Below are 12,261 nucleotides of genomic sequence, written 5' to 3' on the forward strand. Positions count from 1 at the left end.
AAAATATAAGGATAGGGTTTAGGGTACAGGATTAAAATTTCAACAAAGTCAATGGAAAGTCACCACCATGATAAAAAGTGTGTTCTTTTTTTAATTGAAAGAATGGAATTGGGAAAACATGGCTGCCTCTAAAGTGTGGTTAATTTGCTGGCCTTTGACTAACCTGTATTCTGGACTCAGAGCCAGTGAACCATACTCTACACTACATTGCTGCCATCGATTGGTGGGACAGAGAGAAAAACTCTAGTTTACTGTAACGTTCTACACGATCAATCTGCCTGGCCTGTCAAACTCTCTCTAAGGGGGTCCCATCCAAAGACAGAGTGACATTGCGTGCTATCACATGCATCATGTGATTCATTATAGTCTACAGTGGAAAGCACAGTTTATCTTTGTGAATGTGTCTGTGTACATATGCATACATGCGTAGGGGAGGCAGGGGACTGCTTGGCATACTTATTACATTATATTCTTATCAGTATTTTGTAAATTTGTTTAAACAGCAAATTATCTTTACCTTTTAGGCTATCAGGAAAGGAGAGGAAAAACTAGATGAACAATCTCAAGGTTTACATATTAAAGTAAAAGTTTCCTAAAAAAAAATAGCTAATTTCTTAATTACAATTTCATAAATTTCTCTTCCTGTCATTTCAATTTCAACTTCCTGTAGGTATGGGCGTTTTACAACCAATCCTTAAATTCTAAATTTTGAGTTCTGTCCATTGAACCAATTTCCCTCTGCGTATACAAAATTAATTGCAGAGCTTCGGTGGCAAGAAAGATCAACAGTGAATAATTGTTGGACTGTTCCAAAACTATTGTATGACTTCAGAAAGGTTTCTTGGTCCTTCTATAAAGTAGGTCTCTTTAACTACTGACATTTAAATTCATCATTTGATACTATGCTATTATTTACATTGTCCTTATATTATTATAATTACCTGCATGTGATTTCATCTGTAATTACAGCAATAATTACACAGTTGACCTATCCCTAACTTTACCCATATGCCACCTCAATAGCAGCACAAATGTTTTGCATTACCACATCAACACAATAAATACATTGTACATTGTGTTGATGTTAAGTATTGAAGCACGTTTTTGACAATACTTTGTCTTAAAACCTATCATCACAAACTGCTGTTATATTTTATAGACTCTTCTTTTGTGTTGCTTGGAAAAATAGCATACAGGTTTAAAACAACAGGGGTGATTGACAGAATTAGTGACAATGAATTATAGTTTTTCTTTTTATTTAGTGCCTTTTAATTTAGAGCCATGTTATTTCATAAGTTGATCTAACTGCTAAAAATTCAGTCAGATAAGATTTATCACTTTTTTTCTACTTCTAATTCCCCTCTCCCTCTTTTTCCCTGTCTTTCTCTCGGTCTCCCTCTTCTCAATTGAAACAGATGGCAATTTATGCTGAGCACAATCAGGACTATTCAGCGTTGGGTAGGCTGGTCCTCCCCACAGGAGTGAGGCCCAATCACAGTCCTAATGAACACATTGAGAGCTGTCTGCTCCAAATGAGTCCCAGTAGGAGCCGGCCCACAGGTACCCCCTGCCCGCTGGCATCACCACACACACACACACACACACACACACACACACACACACACACACACACACACACACACACACACACACACACACACACACACACACACACACACACACACACACACACACGCGTACTGGCACAAGGCAGCACAGAGCTTCTCTAGCAGCACTTAATTCAATCAAGATTCTTATCTCCAGCTGCCAGCATTCCAAAAGTGGAAGAAACAACAATAGGGATACAAGTTACATGCAGCAAGTTGTGGATTGACAGATCGTATTTGTACAAATGGGAACACGAATGAACAAATTCCATGGGACTCATGAGTGGAACTATCACATTTTCACATGTTCTTTCAGTCTCAATGCTGCATTTGGGTCAAGGACGTGACACTTTTTTTGTCCCATCTTATTTATTCATTAAAATACAGATCGAAAATAATGACTAAAATGCATATGAGAATGTTTTTAATTTCAAATGTATGAAAAATTTGTGAATTTGGTATAATATTGTATTATTATTTCTTTAAAAGAAAATTAGAGAGGACCCCTGTAGGCCCTTGTGACTTAATAAGTCGCTTAAAATGTCAGATAATGTGACCCTTTTATGTAAAAAAAAAAAAACTTTGTAAAACTTGTAAATTTCCTAATTAAATAAGGGTGGATTTTGTAATATATAGCCTTAAATTGTCACAAAACTGCTCCGAGACACAGAGATGAGGATCAAAACAGAGATATTAAAGGGAAATCCATAGACGTAATCCAATGTAGGTCCATGTAGTGGAGGCCTGGTCTGGTGTTGGAGGCAGTACAGGGGAGTGAAGCAGATCAGTGAAGCAGATCCACACTGCGATCTGGGCAGGGAGAGGGTTTATTAATGACCTCAGTGGTTGCATCGGGGCAAACAGGAAACTCAGGAAAATACAATGGTTGTGTCAAGACTGGCAGAGAGTTCATTGACGACCTCTGTGATCATGATAGGACAGGCAGGGAACTCAAGTACAACCTCCGAGGTTGAGACAGGAAAGCCAGGGAGCTCACGGGGTTGGAGCCAACACAGGACTGAGCTCTGGGGCTAGAGTGGGCTCAGGAGCCGACTCATGGGCTGGAGCCAGACTCACTCATATAGGGACCATCTTAATCACTTCACGAACAACGTTCATAACGACTGGAAACTGTGGCATGGCACCCGTGATGGCTGGAGACTCTGGCATGTTGTCCATAATGCCTGGAGACTCTGCCGTGGCCTCCATGATGTGAAGAGGCTCTGGCATGGCAGCAATGTTGTGAAGAGGCTCAGGTCTTGGGAACACCGAGTGCACAGGACTTGCCACCATCAAAGCTTAACAAAATAAATTACATACAGCTGTAAGCAATCAGGAATGATGAGTCCAGGCAGATTGTTCTTGGAAATGTAGTCCATGTAGGAAGTGACAATGGTCTGGAGAAGAGTACCCTCTGGTGGATATGCAGGGCCCTCTAACTGGTGACCGTGACAAATTTCAAATACTGTTTTAAACGGTTTTAAAGTGAAAACCCATAAACTGTAAAATTTAAAATTATTCCGGCACTATTCTTTTTATCTGGAAATTTTCTACATCATATGAAACCAACATTAATACAAAAAACGTAATAAATGTTTTAAACTAGATTTTCAGATTTCTTTATTACATTCCTCATTGACCCATTTACAGTTACTTTGCTACTCTAGGTTTTTACAAAATTTTAGCATGTTGGCTTGCTCTCTACCTGTCTTCCATATGCATAGAGTGGTGTATCAAATCACAATATTTTTTTTTTCAGGAAAATCACAATTCAAGATTTTATCACAATTCTTATTCATGTCAAGTGACTGAGCTGAGCAGGACAGCCAAAATAATTTCCCTATTTTAAAAACAAAACCTTGCAAGATAACAAAATAAATAATAAAAAGAATGGCTTTTGGCCAAAGTGCCGAATATAGAGATCTTTGTTATTAAAAAATAAGAACAAAGATACATTACATATAAACAACATAATATACAATATACAGTGATTTATTTTTTTCAGTAAGTCTATTTAAGTCTATATAAGCCTATTGAATGAACAATTATAAAAATAAAACACTATACAACATTCACTGTACAAATTATACATTGAATATTATTAAATCTACTTTATTAAAGTTATTTAATCAAGAACAGTGAGTGATTTTTCCCTATTTTGTTGTTGTGTTAACATTACAGGGATAATCCACAAAAACAAAAAAAAACAAAAAACTCTTTCAAGTTGTTTTAAACTTGAATGAGTTTCTTTCTTTTTTTTAACTTAAAAGTTATTTTGAAACCACTCAGTCTGGTCCCCAGTGACTTCTATAGTAGACTATTTTTTCCTTTTATAGAAGTCAATGGGGACAAGCAACTGTTTGGTAATCCACATTCTTCAAAATGCTTTTGTGTTTAGCACAACATTAATTCATTACCTGTATACATTACATTAATACAGGTTCGGAACAACATTAGAGTGAGTAAATAATGTAAAAAAAAAAAAAGTAAAAAATTTTCATTTTTGGAAACTCTTAGATTTTCACTTTCCCTTTATACTCATACTATCATACTATTAGGCTGCTGTCACTTTAAGACCATAGACATATAATGTACAGACACTCATCAGATTTTCTCCTAACTGTTTAATTTCACTTTAGACATAACCAATTGTGTTTATGTTGTGTTACATTGTGTGTTTTTCACAGTATTCGGGCAATCAGATGTGAAAGATAACAGTCCAGTAATCAGACACAGTTTGACAGGCTATTAGTGTGCACGTGCTTCAGGTGTATACACTCAGAAAATGCGCATTTCAGATGCGCAGTGCTTTCATTTTCGGTTTTCAATTCGATCAAGTGTTTTATATGTTCTCTCGATTGGATTATGAAAGGAATAAACCTCCCCTAATCAGATTGAAATTTCGGGTCGATTAAGGTTTTTGGGTACATAACCTGTAACGTTAGCCTATAGCCTACAGCTGTTCTGTCTGCCCAGCGCTTCCGCCAGGCCGCTTGTGTGTGTGTGTTTGTGTGTGTCCGCGTCCATACCTTTAGACATACTGCCAGTCTCTGTTCAGAATCGATTGGTTCACGGAAAATTTTTAATATGTGGCTCCAGAACCGCAAGCAAAGCATCAAACTTTTCCACTGACATTCTGAAGTAAATTTTGAATCGCTCGGGATAAATTCGCAACTCCTTGATAGTTGGCGCAATTTCAGGATTGGATGGACCCAATATTTTTTCGTTCTTCTCTTTTCAATAAGAGAGAAGGCAACAAAATCATCCTCACCGCTTGACAAATCCATTTAGCATTTTTGCGTTTTTTTTTTCGCAAAGGTTTCTGTGCGTTACAAATTTTTAGGCTGACGAACACGGAAAAAAAAAAAAACGCATACGAAAATTTTGTACTCAGTGTGCAGTGGCCTTAACTCTACTGCTGAGTTAACATGTGACGTGGTTGTACATCGAGTTGTACGGTACAGGCTCCAGAACTGCAACTGATATAATGCACTGTAGCAAGATAGTACGATATTTCTTAAATAGCAGATCGTGGAGACATTTTAATCATCCATGATCAAAAATCGGTGATATCGCACACCCCGATATGCTAGTACTGTATAAATTGGAAATTCATGTGGTCGGTCTCTGTTGCAGACACACTTCTCCCATCTGTCAGTCTGGCTGCATGTATGTCTGTGTGTGTGGGATGCTTTGCCTTTCTTGTGCTCCTTTGACTCGCCAATTTATTTCACCGCATACAGGCTTCAACAAGAAGAAACTCCCTCCAACATGCAGAAACACAAAGACAGGAGAGCAGATCCCACACTGAGTGGTCGAGATCCCTCACACATCAATCACTCTTACACATTTGCCTCTTCTTGTGCGTCCATCACAGAGGTTGACGGAAGTGCTGCCCCTCGCTCTACCGCAATCTGCACCTGAAGAGCTTGTGGGTAAAGCCTGGTGCCTTCTGTCGCATGTCAAAACCCCACTGGGCCTGCAGGACTGAGGAAGTGCAAATATCCTCTAATGGCCTTGATGCAGATGGATGCGTCCATGACAATAGCCCCCGTGCTGGTGCTTTTTGTCAGCAGCCAGTAGCAAGACCATCACAATGACTCTGCAGAATTATGCATGCAGAGAGGCGTCTTTCTCATGCTAAAGGGCGCCGAGAATGGACGTCCCAGGCCTTTTTCTCTTAACATGTCTTAGAAGTCTTAAAGGGACTTCTGTTGGGACAATGTGTGAGGGGTCAATTTTGGGCTTACCCCTCGACTAACATCTTGTTTGAAGAATGGTTGGTGTTTTTTTTTCAAAGATTGGCAAGGTGGATGAGTCAGGGAAGTTGGTGACTGACGTTGTGTGGCACTGTGGCATTTAATGGCTTCCCCTTTGGTCCCCTGAACAGAAAGGTTCCGCTCTGACCAGAGGTTACGTAATGAAAATCACACCTGTCTTTGTGTGGCGTTTCTGTTCAAATAGCGGGGTAAATGGGATCCTCCTGACTCACAGCAGGGTTGTGCGCTTGTGTCTTCAGCCGGCCAGGCTTCATGGTGCCCTGTAGAGTGTGGTCAGTGCAGTCGCGTGTTTTCGCAGTAATATAAAACCAGGAAGCCTTTGAAACCTAATGAAAGCCTCTGGAGAGGGAGGTTGGCGGTCCTGCGTCACCAGGACACTCGGAGTGTTTTGTTCAGACTCCCCGTGGTAGGTCAAAGACTTGGACACTTGGACCTTCTGCAGCTGCGGGGTTCGTACCGGTCTTCTTGTGAGCAGCCCACGGGATCCGATCCGTGCTTAACGCTGATCCTAACCAAAGCTGCAGGACTGATTGATTTTGTAATTTATTACAACAACTGAATGCATGTCTTTACACTTCATTATATCTAGTTTTATTATAAAAGCATCCTGCAAATGTGACTTGGTTTCACATAAATTAGACTTTCAATTCTGACTCTATTTCTCATAATTTTTAAATCTCACAATTATGACTTTTACATCTCATAGTATGACTTTATATACTGCAAATGTGGCTTTGTCTTTTATGACTTTACTTCCCATAATATGACTTAATATCTCAAAATGTCACTTAATTCTTATCTCAATTTTTTAACCGCTAAGGTGGAATGTTGCTTCCACTGTTAAAATAAATAAGAAAGAGAGTATTATTTTTCATAGAGTTTCTGGCAATTTTGTAAACACTGTTGCTACATGTGTAAAAGAGGAGCAGCGTGTTCTTGATTAGAGGTCCAGCAGTCGAAGCAGAAAGGGAAGATTACAAAACACCTCTCTTGCACTTTCAGATAGGCTTAGGATTTACAAGCTAACACGATGGCACACACTGTGGTATTCACACACATAATAAGGATGCTGTTGTATTTGTTATATAAAAAAAGGAGGGCCAGGGACGATGCAAGGCCAATTTTGTCTTTGAACAGTGGAAAATCCAATCTCGTGTTATTTTGACACACTTCCAAAGTTTATGGATTTTCCTGTGTGGTAAAATTGCGTATAAAAGATTTTACTGGCACACCTTGTGTGAAACAAACGTTGCAATGTTTGCACAATGCTGGTGTCCTCATGTGAGGTCTGGCCCCAGGTGGTAACTTCTGAGAACTGCATCATTAAGCTACAGTAAATTAAAAGCTGACTGTGATTTTTCCTGTACTTGTCTGAAACGTTTTTTTTTTTCCCTGTCACTTTGCTGTTTAATAAGATAATGGCTCAGTTAACAACAAACACAACTTAATTAGTTAATATATAACATAGCAGATGCATATGTTTCATGCAACAATATTATGTGTATTAAAAGTCCAATAAGTGACTAATGTAAAGAAATATTAATGAAAATTATAATTAGAAGGTGTCAAATTGTGACCAGTCATTATTTTTCCAAGCACCCATTCTTGATCTTTGCTTATCTTTTGCAAGATTCTCCTGTTTTTTTAAGACATTTTGTCAGATTAAAACCGTCTGCCTCCGGTTATTTGGAGACCCACAGGTATCTGTGGAGATGATGGAAGTCTGCAGGCCTGATCTCTCCATATCTATGCTAATATTGGTGAAAAAAGGCTCTGTTGAAGTTTAGGCACTGACTTTATCTTATCACTGTATCATACTCTGCATGGGAGCATAGCTGCATGCTGCTATAAGTGCTGACAGTCTCCTTTACTTTCATCAAGAAACATTATGTACTGGTATTGCCCTTATGGGTTTTTATTTTTATTTTCATTTTGAATTTTTTTTTAGCTGACGCTTTTATCCAAAGTGACTTACAATTGCTATATTATGTCAGAGGTCGCACGCCTCTGGAGCAACTAGGGGTTAAGTGTCTTGCTCAGGGACACGTTGGTGTCTCACCGTGGATTCGACCCCGGGTCTCTCACACCAAAGGCATGTGTCTTATCCACTGCGCCATCATCACCCCATTTTAAACGTACACTTAAATGTACATTTATCAAGGTTTTCTCCGACTACATTTAAAAAAAAACAAAAAAAACATGACCTGGTCTGTAGTCCAGACAGTAAATCTGGGTCAGTCTAACCCCATCTAACCCCCTGCTTGTTCCTTTAGCCTCTTTGTCTTCTTTTAACCCTTCTGCCCCAGCATGATCATTTCTTATCATGTATTTTTTGTTTAATCCACCCCTCCCCCTGACAACTAGGCTGCCCACTCCACCCCCGAACCCCCCAAACCCAACCCAGGAAAGCCCAGAGATGCTGCACAATTGGCGGATGTCTCCTCGCCATCCTCGGAATTCCATCCGGGGGTGATCATGCACCCCTCTGTCCCTCACAGGCTAAGATCTGACCATCCTGCCCCAGTCGTGCACACACATTATAAATAATGAATGCATTAGCATGCATGTCTTTTTAGGGATGTGTCTGCTGGGGTAGGGGGAGGGTTTATTCCTTAATTCATTATTAATCTACTTCGTGAGCTAAAAGGAGTCTGCCTGCTGCCTGTGCCTGTAGGCCTCGGCTAAACCCTACTTTAGGGGGTCTTGCTTGCTGCAGCTTAAACATCCCCCCCTCTTCTTTTCACTATCCTCATCGTCCAGCTAAAACCCATCCTTACCTCCTGTCCCATCCCGCTCATTCCACCCGTCTTCCCCTTATTTCTCAATCTGGTGCTCATCTATTTAAGTAGCGTTTTATAGGAACAGGTACTGATTGTTTGGGAGACAGCTGGCTGATTTGGCAGAGGAGGGGCTACCTAGATACAGTGTCTGCGTTTCAGCTTTCTATCACACAGTCTAGAGGTTTTTTTGTTGTTGTTGTTGTTGTTGTTGTTAAAGCTGAACTGATAGCCGGAAGCCTATTGACTTTGAAGTCGCTGTTAGTGCCATTTGGTTTGAATGAGGGGATGGGGGCGGGGTTATCTGATGGTTAGAGGGCTTACAATCCCTCTGTTTTGATCATAGAGGAATGATGTCCCATATATTGGGGGGTGCATAAGGATACATGCTATTTTTAAACTTGATTACAGCACAATTATACAGCATATCTTGGTGTTGTGATGCTGAAATAATGAAATGAATGAGCACTTGCCTGAATGTGTCGGCATGATTGTAAGATGAGATTAAGACCGTTATCTCAATTAAACAAAATGGTATTCTACAAATTTTATTGATGTTTTACACTGATAATGTTTTCAGGATATGCTTTCTGACTGGCTGACTGTGTGTGTGTGTGTGTGTGTGTGTGTGTGTGTGTGTGTGTGTGTGTGTGTGTGTGTTCCTCTCATGCCACTAGGGTGCACTGCTTGCTATGAGCCACGTCCAATAATAGCACCTCATCCCATATCCATAGTTAGAGAGATAGAAAATGTGCAGTCACACACATCCAGTCACTTTGTAGAATGTAAACAATTTCTGTTCATGCTAACATGCATACTACTCCTCCTTGCGCCCAGAAACCAGATATCAGCTTCCCCTTGCCATCTAAAATGAACATACATAATCTCGTTTCCTTGAAACACCATGATACTCATAAATATAACTGACCCAGATAACAAAAATATCAAAATGAGACAAATATCACAGTGTGAGCTACACTTTCATTCTTGCATGTATTTTTGTCTTTCTCTTCTGGTTTTTCTGCCTCTTTCTCTTCTCTCGTGCCATGTGTGGAGAGTGCCATACTAAAGGGAAAAGATTCCAAAGTGAAGCATTGCTTCCTTGAAAAGCACGGTGTATATCTTTCTTTTGTGCAGGGGATTCTCTTTCAACTTTGTTGCCTTATGTGTCACCCTCTCACTCACAACTAAGAGTGTCCTTTGATCTTTAGCAGTTTTCGTTGCGTTAGCATGGTTGTGCTATTGCCAGACTGCATTATCACTCTGCTACCTCAACTCTATAGATTATTGACAAAAATAGAAAGGCGCATCATCATAAACAGTAACTTACAATATCAAATATAGACCTTGTGCTAAATATGCAAAATATGCTTTAAGCATTAAATTATTTTATAAGCATAAAATGTCAAATATATGTGAAAATTGGATTCCTTATCAAATATCCTGAGATAAAATAAAATAAAATAAACTGATATATTAAAATAATATTAGCTGGCATATTCTGAGGCAAAATCTTTTATGGAAAATAATAACATCCCAAATAGGATAAAATGGCATGTGTCTGTGCATTCCTTATTTGATGAACATACATATTTCCCCCTTCCGATCTTAAAAACCTTTTGATCTGAAAGCTTAAGCTTAAATGTCAATGCAAATGTAAATTATGCTTATTTAAAAAAATTGTTTATTTAAAATAGTTTAAGTAAAAAAAAAACTAAAACATGTGAACCACATCAATAATGTTGAAAGGTACGCTAAATTGATTAAGAAAATGTCGAGACAACCTAGAAAAAGTAGACTCTAAAATAAGAAATAAAGTTTTGATGACTCAACTTATCAGATTTGTGCAAAATAGTAATAATGAATATACATAGGCAAGACTGTTCAACATTTTTGTCTGGTAGTGTGTTTTTTTTTTTTTTTTTTTTTTTTTAACAGTACTAGGTGTAGCCTAGCAGTAGCTCACGCCATTCCGTTGCTCTTGCTGAGCCGTTGGAATGTGCTCAGTGCTATGTTTGGGTCTGGGGGTCTTCACTGCGGGTGTCGAGGGCAGCGGCAGGAACCACACTGTGCCTATGAACTCTATTCAAACTCTGAAATGCCTCTGCCTAGGCAGGAAATTGAAATATTGGGTTGTAGGCCAATGGCCATCTATCATGGCATGTTGGCTCAAGGAGAGCAGCTCCATAGATCAGCCATAGGCTGCAAAGTCTACAGGTTAAGAGGTAAAAAGACAAGAAGAGAGTGCCTTGCAGGGGTCCAGTTCTAAACTCCTACAATCCTTTCACCTCAAAGAAAGAAGAAGAAGAAGAAGAAAAAAAAGGCCCCTCTTTCACTGATCCAGCAGTGGAGGGGGCATGAGTCAGGGACAGCAAATCTGTAGGCGTTTCTCATCTAACTCAGGAGAGGAATTGGCAGTAAGTTAGGGAAGGCCAATGTCAACTCTCTCTCAATAACCAACTCTTGGTGATTCTATTGCCATCTCTTGCACGCGAGAGACTGACCATACATTTTCTCAGCAATTATTTTTCCAGGGTAAGTTGTTGCCAAGTCTTTCCCCAACTCTCCCCATTGCATGGCTTGGTACTCACACTTGCGTTCACATCTATGGACAATTTAGCATCTACCAATTCACAGATACTGCATGTTTTTGGATTGTGGGGGAAACCGGAGCACTCAGAGGAAACCCACTCACAAGGAGAACATGCGCACTCACTCCTGGCACAAACTGGGGACCTTCTTACTGTGAGGCGACACTGCTGCTACCCACTGCCACCTCAATGTCAACTACAAACACTCAAATGAAACACCTGGGGCTGGTTGCATAAACGGCTAAGACTATAGTTTTACAAGTTAGGCATCCATTTTTTTTTCTTTAAGACTGTTCATACTTTAAGTCAGCTACATAAAAACATGTTTGTCTAATTTGAATGTGAAAAGTAAGACTGATTAGGCTACCCCTAACTGCCTGCTTAGTCCATAGTTCTAAAGACACAGTCTTAACCTAATGGCTATGTTTAGGCTACACTGGCCCTTGGATTAACACTTGACACTAGTGATTTAAAAAATCCACACTACCCATTCAAATACCATGCATCAACACGAAATGTATGTAGAGGAGACCGTGACCAGTTATTTACTGAGCTTATAACCGAAAATAAGTTATCTGAATAGCTGAACATCATTGTTTTGGAATAAATGTAAAAATGCTTAAAAGCACTAACTTGATGAGATTTATACTTGGGTTTTAATGAATAGAAAATGATTTACATAAAAATACAAAATAAAATTGTTTTTGCTTTCTTTTTCTTCTTCTTCTTTTTTTGATGTTATGTAAAGTATAATATTTTTTTAACCAAGAAAATTTGACAACCTTAAGTGTAACTGGGACATGAATTTGAAATTGATTTAAACATATTTAAAAAACTGAGGACTTTGCCTCTTCATTTTAGAACAGCATACACCACACACACACATAATTATATAATAGTTTAAATTAAATATTTGAAATGAAATAGCGGATGACAATACGTTTTCATCAGATTAACAATTGACATTAATTTACACTATACTTTTAATTTGTAGCAGACAAAGATG

At 39.1% G+C, this 12,261-nt stretch overlaps 1 protein-coding gene across 2 annotated transcripts in view; it reads left to right on the forward strand.

Annotated features, from left to right (window-relative positions):
• The first annotated feature begins 1,424 nt into the window (after positions 1-1,424).
• Positions 1,425-12,261, forward strand: part of zic6 (zic family member 6) — a 92,457-nt gene continuing 81,620 nt past the window's right edge. For both annotated transcript variants that reach the window (XR_016169685.1, XR_016169686.1), the window contains exon 1: positions 1,425-1,560. The gene's annotated coding sequence lies outside the window, so the exon portion shown is untranslated. The remainder of the gene's footprint in view (positions 1,561-12,261) is intronic.

Source organism: Pimephales promelas, chromosome 9 (assembly GCF_988280905.1).
Source record: "Pimephales promelas chromosome 9, fPimPro1.hap1.1, whole genome shotgun sequence".
Lineage (NCBI taxonomy): Eukaryota > Metazoa > Chordata > Actinopteri > Cypriniformes > Leuciscidae > Pimephales > Pimephales promelas.